Genomic DNA, 10,407 nt, shown 5'->3' with positions numbered 1-10,407 from the left:
CATATTAATTGATTTCGTTGCGAGGTTTTGACCTCTATATGAGACGTTTTTCAAAGACTGCATTCATTTTTAAAACAAACCATAACCTTTATTTCATAAATAAAGGTTTAAAAAGCTTTACGTAGATTATCAAATAATGATAATCTAAAATATCCTGTTTACACACGACCATTACATAATGGTTTACAATACAAATATGTTACATCGAAATCAGTTTCTTGAATGCAGTTTTTACACAATATCATACAAACATGGACTCCAAATCTTGTCCTTATTTTAGTATGCAACAGCGGAAGCTCTTAATATTCACCTGAGAATAAACATGCTTTAAACGTCAACAAAAATGTTGGTGAGTTATAGGTTTAACCTATATATATCAAATCGTAACAATAGACCACAAGATTTCATATTTCAATACACATCCCATACATAGAGATAAAAATCATTCATATGGTGAACACCTAGTAACCGACATTAACAAGATGCATATATAAGAATATCCCCATCATTCCGGGACACCCTTCGGATATGATATAAATTTCGAAGTACTAAAGCATCCGGTACTTTGGATGGGGTTTGTTAGGCCCAATAGATCTATCTTTAGGATTCGCGTCAATTAGGGTGTCTGTTCCCTAATTCTTAGATTACCAGACTTAATAAAAAGGGGCATATTCGATTTCGATAATTCAACCATAGAATGTAGTTTCACGTACTTGTGTCTATTTTGTAAATCATTTATAAAACCTGCATGTATTCTCATCCCAAAAATATTAGATTTTAAAAGTGGGACTATAACTCACTTTCACAGATTTTTACTTCGTCGGGAAGTAAGACTTGGCCACTGGTTGATTCACGAACCTATAACAATATATACATATATATCAAAGTATGTTCAAAATATATTTACAACACTTTTAATATATTTTGATGTTTTAAGTTTATTAAGTCAGCTGTCCTCGTTAGTAACCTACAACTAGTTGTCCACAGTTAGATGTACAGAAATAAATCGATAAATATTATCTTGAATCAATCCACGACCCAGTGTATACGTATCTCAGTATTGATCACAACTCAAACTATATATATTTTGGAATCAACCTCAACCCTGTATAGCTAACTCCAACATTCACATATAGAGTGTCTATGGTTGTTCCGAAATATATATAGATGTGTCGACATGATAGGTCGAAACATTGTATACGTTTCTATGGTATCTCAAGATTACATAATATACAATACAAGTTGATTAAGTTATGGTTGGAATAGATTTGTTACCAATTTTCACGTAGCTAAAATGAGAAAAATTATCCAATCTTGTTTTACCCATAACTTCTTCATTTTAAATCCGTTTTGAGTGAATCAAATTGCTATGGTTTCATATTGAACTCTATTTTATGAATCTAAACAGAAAAAGTATAGGTTTATAGTCGGAAAAATAAGTTACAAGTCGTTTTTGTAAAGGTAGTCATTTCAGTCGAAAGAACGACGTCTAGATGACCATTTTAGAAAACATACTTCCACTTTGAGTTTAACCATAATTTTTGGATATAGTTTCATGTTCATAATAAAAATCATTTTCTCAGAATAACAACTTTTAAATCAAAGTTTATCATAGTTTTTAATTAACTAACCCAAAACAGCCCGCGGTGTTACTACGACGGCGTAAATCCGGTTTTACGGTGTTTTTCGTGTTTCCAGGTTTTAAATCATTAAGTTAGCATATCATATAGATATAGAACATGTGTTTAGTTGATTTTAAAAGTCAAGTTAGAAGGATTAACTTTTGTTTGCGAACAAGTTTAGAATTAACTAAACTATGTTCTAGTGATTACAAGTTTAAACCTTCGAATAAGATAGCTTTATATGTATGAATCGAATGATGTTATGAACATCATTACTACCTTAAGTTCCTTGGAAAAACCTACTGGAAAAGAAAAAAATGGATCTAGCTTCAATGGATCCTTGGATGGCTCGAAGTTCTTGAAGCAGAATCATGACACGAAAACAAGTTTAAGTAAGATCATCACTTGAAATAAGATTGTTATAGTTATAGAAATTGAACCAAAGTTTGAATATGATTATTACCTTGTATTAGAATGATAACCTACTGTAAGAAACAAAGATTTCTTGAGGTTGGATGATCACCTTACAAGATTGGAAGTGAGCTAGCAAACTTGAAAGTATTCTTGATTTTATGAAACTAGAACTTTTGGAATTTATGAAGAACACTTAGAACTTGAAGATAGAACTTGAGAGAGATCAATTAGATGAAGAAAATTGAAGAATGAAAGTGTTTGTAGGTGTTTTTGGTCGTTGGTGTATGGATTAGATATAAAGGATATGTAATTTTGTTTTCATGTAAATAAGTCATGAATGATTACTCATATTTTTGTAATTTTATGAGATATTTCATGCTAGTTGCCAAATGATGGTTCCCACATGTGTTAGGTGACTCACATGGGCTGCTAAGAGCTGATCATTGGAGTGTATATACCAATAGTACATACATCTAAAAGCTGTGTATTGTACGAGTACAAATACGGGTGCATACGAGTAGAATTGTTGATGAAACTGAACGAGGATGTAATTGTAAGCATTTTTGTTAAGTAGAAGTATTTTGATAAGTGTCTTGAAGTCTTTCAAAAGTGTATGAATACATATTAAAACACTACATGTATATACATTTTAACTGAGTCGTTAAGTCACCGTTAGTCGTTACATGTAAATGTTGTTTTGAAACCTTTAGGTTAATGATCTTGTTGAATGTTGTTAACCCATTGTTTATTATAACAAATGAGATGTTAAATTGTTATATTATCATGATATTATGATATATAATATATCTCAGTATGATGTATATACAGTTAAATGTCGTTACAACGATAATCGTTACATATATGTCTCGTTTCGAAATCATTAAGTTAGTAGTCTTATTTTTACATATGTATTTCATTGTTAATACACTTAATAATATATTTACTTATCATTTAACATAATTAACCAAGTGTATCAATATCTTAATATGATTCATATGTACCTAGTAAGACGTTGTTATAACGATAATCGTTATATATATCGTTTTCGAGTTTCTTAAATTAATAGTCTCATTTTTATGTATATAACTCATTGTTAAAATACCTAATGAGATACATACTTATAATAAAAACATGTTAACTATATATATAACCATATATATGTCATCGTATAGTTTTTACAAGTTTTAACGTTCGTGAATCACCGGTCAACTTGGGTGGTCAATTGTCTATATGAAACATATTTCAATTAATCAAGTCTTAACAAGTTTGATTGCTTAACATGTTGGAAACATTTAATCATGTAAATATCAATCTCAATTAATATATATAAACATGGAAAAGTTCGGGTCACTACAGTACCTACCCGTTAAATAAATTTCGTCCCGAAATTTTAAGCTGTTGAAGGTGTTGATGAATCTTCTGGAAATAGATGCGGGTATTTCTTCTTCATCTGATCTTCACGCTCCCAGGTGAACTCGGGTCCTCTACGAGCATTCCATTGAACCTTAACAATTGGTATCTTGTTTTGCTTAAGTCTTTTAACCTCACGATCCATTATTTCGACGGGTTCTTCGATGAATTGAAGTTTTTCGTTGATTTGGATTTCATCTAACGGAATAGTGAGATCTTCTTTAGCAAAACATTTCTTCAAATTCGAGACGTGGAAAGTGTTATGTACAGCCGCGAGTTGTTGAGGTAACTCAAGTCGGTAAGCTACTGGTCCGACACGATCAATAATCTTGAATGGTCCAATATACCTTGGATTTAATTTCCCTCGTTTACCAAATCGAACAACGCCTTTCCAAGGTGCAACTTTAAGCATGACCATCTCTCCAATTTCAAATTCTATATCTTTTCTTTTAATGTCAGCGTAGCTCTTTTGTCGACTTTGGGCGGTTTTCAACCGTTGTTGAATTTGGATGATCTTCTCGGTAGTTTCTTGTATAATCTCCGGACCCGTAATCTGTCTATCCCCCACTTCACTCCAACAAATCGGAGACCTGCACTTTCTACCATAAAGTGCTTCAAACGGCGCCATCTCAATGCTTGAATGGTAGCTGTTGTTGTAGGAAAATTCTGCTAACGGTAGATGTCGATCCCAACTGTTTCCGAAATCAATAACACATGCTCGTAGCATGTCTTCAAGCGTTTGTATCGTCCTTTCGCTCTGCCCATCAGTTTGTGGATGATAGGCAGTACTCATGTCTAGACGAGTTCCTAATGCTTGCTGTAATGTCTGCCAGAATCTTGAAATAAATCTACCATCCCTATCAGAGATAATAGAGATTGGTATTCCATGTCTGGAGACGACTTCCTTCAAATACAGTCGTGCTAACTTCTCCATCTTGTCATCTTCTCTTATTGGCAGGAAGTGTGCTGATTTGGTGAGACGATCAACTATTACCCAAATAGTATCAAAACCACTTGCAGTCCTTGGCAATTTAGTGATGAAATCCATGGTAATGTTTTCCCATTTCCATTCCGGGATTTCGGGTTGTTGAAGTAGACCTGATGGTTTCTGATGCTCAGCTTTGACCTTAGAACACGTCAAACATTCTCCTACGTATTTAGCAACATCGGCTTTCATACCCGGCCACCAAAAATGTTTCTTGAGATCCTTGTACATCTTCCCCGTTCCAGGATGTATTGAGTATCTGGTTTTATGAGCTTCTCTAAGTACCATTTCTCTCATATCTCCAAATTTTGGTACCCAAATCCTTTCAGCCCTATACCGGGTTCCGTCTTCCCGAATATTAAGATGCTTCTCCGATCCTTTGGGTATTTCATCCTTTAAATTTCCCTCTTTTAAAACTCCTTGTTGCGCCTCCTTTATTTGAGTAGTAAGGTTATTATGAATCATTATGTTCATAGATTTTACTCGAATGGGTTCTCTGTCCTTCCTGCTCAAGGCATCGGCTACCACATTTGCCTTCCCCGGGTGGTAACGAATCTCAAAGTCGTAATCATTCAACAATTCAATCCACCTACGCTGCCTCATATTCAGTTGTTTCTGATTAAATATGTGTTGAAGACTTTTGTGGTCGGTATATATAATACTTTTGACCCCATATAAGTAGTGCCTCCAAGTCTTTAATGCAAAAACAACCGCTCCTAATTCCAAATCATGCGTCGTATAATTTTGTTCGTGAATCTTCAATTGTCTAGACGCATAAGCAATCACCTTCGTTCGTTGCATTAATACACAACCGAGACCTTGCTTTGATGCGTCACAATAAATCACAAAATCATCATTCCCTTCAGGCAATGACAATATAGGTGCCGTAGTTAGCTTTTTCTTCAATAACTGAAACGCTTTCTCTTGTTCATCATTCCATTCAAATTTCTTCCCTTTATGCGTTAATGCAGTCAAGGGTTTTGCTATTCTGGAAAAGTCTTGGATAAACCTTCTGTAGTAACCAGCTAGTCCTAAAAACTGGCGTATGTGTTTCGGAGTTTTCGGGGTTTCCCACTTTTCAACAGTTTCTATCTTTGCCGGATCCACCTTAATACCTTCTTTGTTCACTATGTGACCGAGGAATTGAACTTCTTCCAACCAAAATGCACACTTTGAAAACTTAGCGTACAATTCTTCCTTCCTCAATACTTCTAACACCTTTCTCAAATGTTCACCGTGTTCTTGGTCATTCTTTGAGTAAATAAGTATGTCATCAATAAAAACAATGACAAACTTGTCAAGGTATGGTCCACACACTCGGTTCATAAGGTCCATGAACACAGCTGGTGCATTAGTTAAACCAAACGGCATGACCATAAACTCGTAATGACCGTAACGTGTTCTGAAAGCAGTCTTTGGAATATCATCTTCTTTCACCCGCATTTGATGATACCCGGAACGTAAGTCAATCTTTGAATAAACAGACGAGCCTTGTAGTTGATCAAATAAGTCGTCGATTCTCGGTAGTGGGTAGCGGTTCTTGATGGTAAGTTTGTTCAACTCTCGGTAGTCGATACACAACCTGAATGTACCATCTTTCTTCTTGACAAACAAAACAGGAGCTCCCCACGGTGATGTGCTTGGTCGAATGAAACCACGCCCTAAAAGTTCTTGTAATTGGCTTTGCAGTTCTTTCATCTCGTTGGGTGCGAGTCTGTAAGGAGCACGAGCTATTGGTGCAGCTCCTGGTACAAGATCTATTTGAAATTCAACGGATCGATGTGGGGGTAATCCCGGTAATTCTTTCGGAAATACATCGGGAAATTCTTTTGCGACGGGAACATCATTGATGCTCTTTTCTTCAGTTTGTACTTTCTCGACGTGTGCTAGAACAGCATAGCAACCTTTTCTTATTAGTTTTTGTGCCTTCAAATTACTAATAAGATGTAGCTTCGTGTTGCCCTTTTCTCCGTACACCATTAAGGGTTTTCCTTTTTCTCGTATAATGCGAATTGCATTTTTGTAACAAACGATCTCTGCTTTCACTTCTTTCAACCAGTCCATACCGATTATCACATCAAAACTCCCTAACTCTACTGGTATCAAATCAATCTTAAATGTTTCGCTAACCAGTTTAATTTCTCGATTCTGACATATATTATCTGCTGAAATTAATTTACCATTTGCTAATTCGAGTAAAAATTTACTATCCAAAGGCGTCAATGGACAACTTAATTTAGCACAAAAATCTCTACTCATATAGCTTCTATCCGCACCCGAATCAAATAAAACGTAAGCAGATTTATTGTCAATAAGAAACGTACCCGTAACAAGCTCCGGGTCTTCCTGTGCCTCTGCCGCATTAATATTGAAAACTCTTCCACGGCCTTGTCCATTCGTGTTCTCCTGGTTGCAATTTCTAATAATGTGGCCCGGTTTTCCACATTTATAACAAACTACATTGGCATAACTTGCTCCGACACTACTTGCTCCGCCATTACTCATTCCGACACCATTTGTTCCTTTCGTTCTATTAACCCCTGGTCCGTAGACCTCACATTTCGCCGCGCTATGACCATTTCTTTTACACTTGTTGCAAAATTTGGTGCAGAACCCCGAGTGATACTTTTCACACCTTTGGCATAGCTGCTTCTGATTGTTGTTGTTGTTGCAGTTATTATTGTTGTTGGGATGATTGTTGTAGTTGCTGTTGTTGTTGTTGTTGGGCCGTTTGTTGTAGTTGCGATTGATGTTGCGATTGTTGGGATAATTGTTGCGATTATTGTTGTAGTTGCTGTTGTTGTTGTATTGGTGATTCTTATCACCGTTTTCCTCCCACTTTCTTTTGACTTGCTTCACATTGGCCTCTTCAGCAGTCTGTTCTTTAATTCTTTCTTCAATCTGGTTCACTAGTTTGTGAGCCATTCTACATGCCTGTTGTATGGAGGAGGGCTCGTGTGAACTTATATCTTCTTGGATTCTTTCCGGTAATCCTTTCACAAACGCATCGATCTTCTCTTCCTCATCTTCGAATGCTCTCGGACACAATAGGCACAATTCTGTGAATCGTCTTTCGTACGTGGTAATATCAAATCCTTGGGTTCGTAACCCTCTAAGTTCTGTCTTGAGCTTATTGACCTCGGTTCTGGGACGTTACTTCTCGTTCATCAAGTGCTTGAATGCTGACCACGGTAGTGCGTACGCATCGTCTTGTCCCACTTGCTCTAGATAGGTATTCCACCATGTTAACGCAGAACCTGTGAAGGTATGCGTAGCGTACTTCACTTTGTCCTCTTCAGTACACTTACTTATGGCAAACACCGATTCGACCTTCTCGGTCCACCGTTTCAATCCGATCGGTCCTTCGGTTCCATCAAATTCCAATGGTTTGCAGGCAGTGAATTCTTTGTAGGTGCATCCTACACGATTTCCTGTACTGCTAGATCCAAGGTTATTGTTGGTATGTAGCGCAGCCTGTACTGCGGCTATGTTTGAAGCTAGAAAAGTACGGAATTCCTCTTCATTCATATTCACGGTATGTCGAGTAGTCGGTGCCATTTCCTTCAAAATAGTCAAATGGAACAAGTTAATCATACAGAATATTAAGAGTAGTTAATAGTATTTCGTAGCATAATATGAACTCATTTATAAAAGCTTTTTCTTCATATTAGCATTTTATAAGTTTAAATTCGGGTAGTACTTACCCGTTAAGTTCATACTTAGTAGCTAATATACAATTCAACTACTTCAATTCTATATGAAAAACTGATTATAATAATATTTTGCGTTCAAACTTTTACACAATATTTTACAAACTTACAATACCGCTTATTTTACATAAAGTATGAAATATAGCACACAATAACTTTGATACAATATAGTTGTGAAGATAATTCTAGCTAGTACACAAGTCGTTCAGCAAAGGCAATAAAGACACGTAATTCATACGTCCAGAAACAAGTCATGCATTCTGGTTTTACTAGGACCACTTCCCATCCTTGGTCTTGTGCAACATAACCGTTATGGCCGTTGATAAGACAGCGTGTTGTAACGTCGTCAAAGGGACGAGGGTTACGTAATGTCCAACAGTCCCGTAATAATCTAAAAACCTCATTTCTTACCCCAATTACCGACTCCGTCACTTGTGGAAACGTTTTGTTTAATAGTTGTAGCCCGATGTTCTTGTTCTCACTTTGGTGAGAAGCGAACATTACTAATCCGTAAGCATAACATGCTTCTTTATGTTGCATGTTAGCCGCTTTTTCTAAATCACGAAGTCCAATATTCGGATATATTGAGTCAAAATAATTTCTTAACCCGTTGCGTAAAATAGCATTTGGGTTCCCCGCAATATATGCGTCAAAGTAAACACATCGTAACTTATGGGTTTCCCAATGTGATATCCCCCATCTTTCAAACGAAAGTCTCTTATAAACCAAGACATTCTTGGAACGTTCTTCGAATGTCTTACAAACTGATCTCGCCTTAAATAGTTGTGCCGAGGAATTCTGGCCGACTCTAGACAAGATTTCATCAATCATGTCTCCGGGTAGGTCTCTTAAAATATTGGGTTGTCTATCCATTTTGTGTTTTTATACTGTAAAATAGACAAGAGTTAGATTCATAAAAAAAATACTTATTAATACAAGTAATTTTTACATATATCATAAAGCATAAGCATACTATATTACATATATTACACCACACGAATACAACTATCTTATTCCGACTCGCTTGTTTCTTCTTCTTCGGTTTTGGTTCGTTTTGCCAAGTTTCTAGGGATATATGATGTTCCCCTAATATGAGCTGTCGTTGTCCACATTGGTTTAGAAAAACCTGGTGGTTTAGAGGTTCCCGGGTCATTGTTACAACTTAAGGACTTCGGGGGTTGACGATACATATAAAGTTCATCGGGGTTGGAATTAGATTTCTCTATTTTTATGCCCTTTCCCTTATTATTTTCTTTTGCCTTTTTAAATTCAGTTGGGGTAATTTCTATAACATCATCGGAATTCTCGTCGGAATCCGATTCATCGGAGAATTGGTAATCCTCCCAATATTTTGCTTCCTTGGCGGAAACACCATTGACCATAATTAACCTTGGTCGGTTGGTTGAGGATTTTCTTTTACTTAACCGTTTTATTATTTCCCCCACCGGTTCTATTTCTTCATCCGGTTCCGATTCTTCTTCCGGTTCCGATTCTTCTTCCGGTTCCGACTCTTCTTCCGGTTCCTCTTCGGGAACTTGTGAATCAGTCCACGAATCATTCCAATTTACATTTGACTCTTCATTATTATTAGGTGAGTCAATGGGACTTGTTCTAGAGGTAGACATCTATCACATAATATCAAACGCGTTAAGAGATTAATATATCACATAATATTCACATGTTAAAAATATATAGTTTCCAACAAAATTTGTTAAGCAATCATTTTTCAAGTAAACACGGTCGAAGTCCAGACTCACTAATGCATCCTAACAAACTAGATAAGACACACTAATGCAAAATTCTGGTTCTCTAAGACCAACGCTCGGATACCAACTGAAATGTCCCGTTCTTATTGATTAAAAACGTTCCATATTAATTGATTTTGTTGCGAGGTTTTGACCTCTATATGAGACATTTTTCAAAGACTGCATTCATTTTTAAAACAAACCATAACCTTTATTTCATAAATAAAGGTTTAAAAAGCTTTACGTAGATTATCAAATAATGATAATCTAAAATATCCTGTTTACACACGACCATTACATAATGGTTTACAATACAAATATGTTACATCGAAATCAGTTTCTTGAATGCAGTTTTTACACAATATCATACAAACATGGACTCCAAATCTTGTCCTTATTTTAGTATGCAACAGCGGAAGCTCTTAATATTCACCTGAGAATAAACATGCTTTAAACGTCAACAAAAATGTTGGTGAGTTATAGGTTTAACCTATATATATCAAATCGTAACAATAGACCAC

The sequence above is a fragment of the Rutidosis leptorrhynchoides genome, chromosome 2 (assembly GCF_046630445.1).
Source record: "Rutidosis leptorrhynchoides isolate AG116_Rl617_1_P2 chromosome 2, CSIRO_AGI_Rlap_v1, whole genome shotgun sequence".
Taxonomy (NCBI): Eukaryota; Viridiplantae; Streptophyta; class Magnoliopsida; order Asterales; family Asteraceae; genus Rutidosis; species Rutidosis leptorrhynchoides.
Note: the sequence above shows the minus strand (reverse complement) of the source record.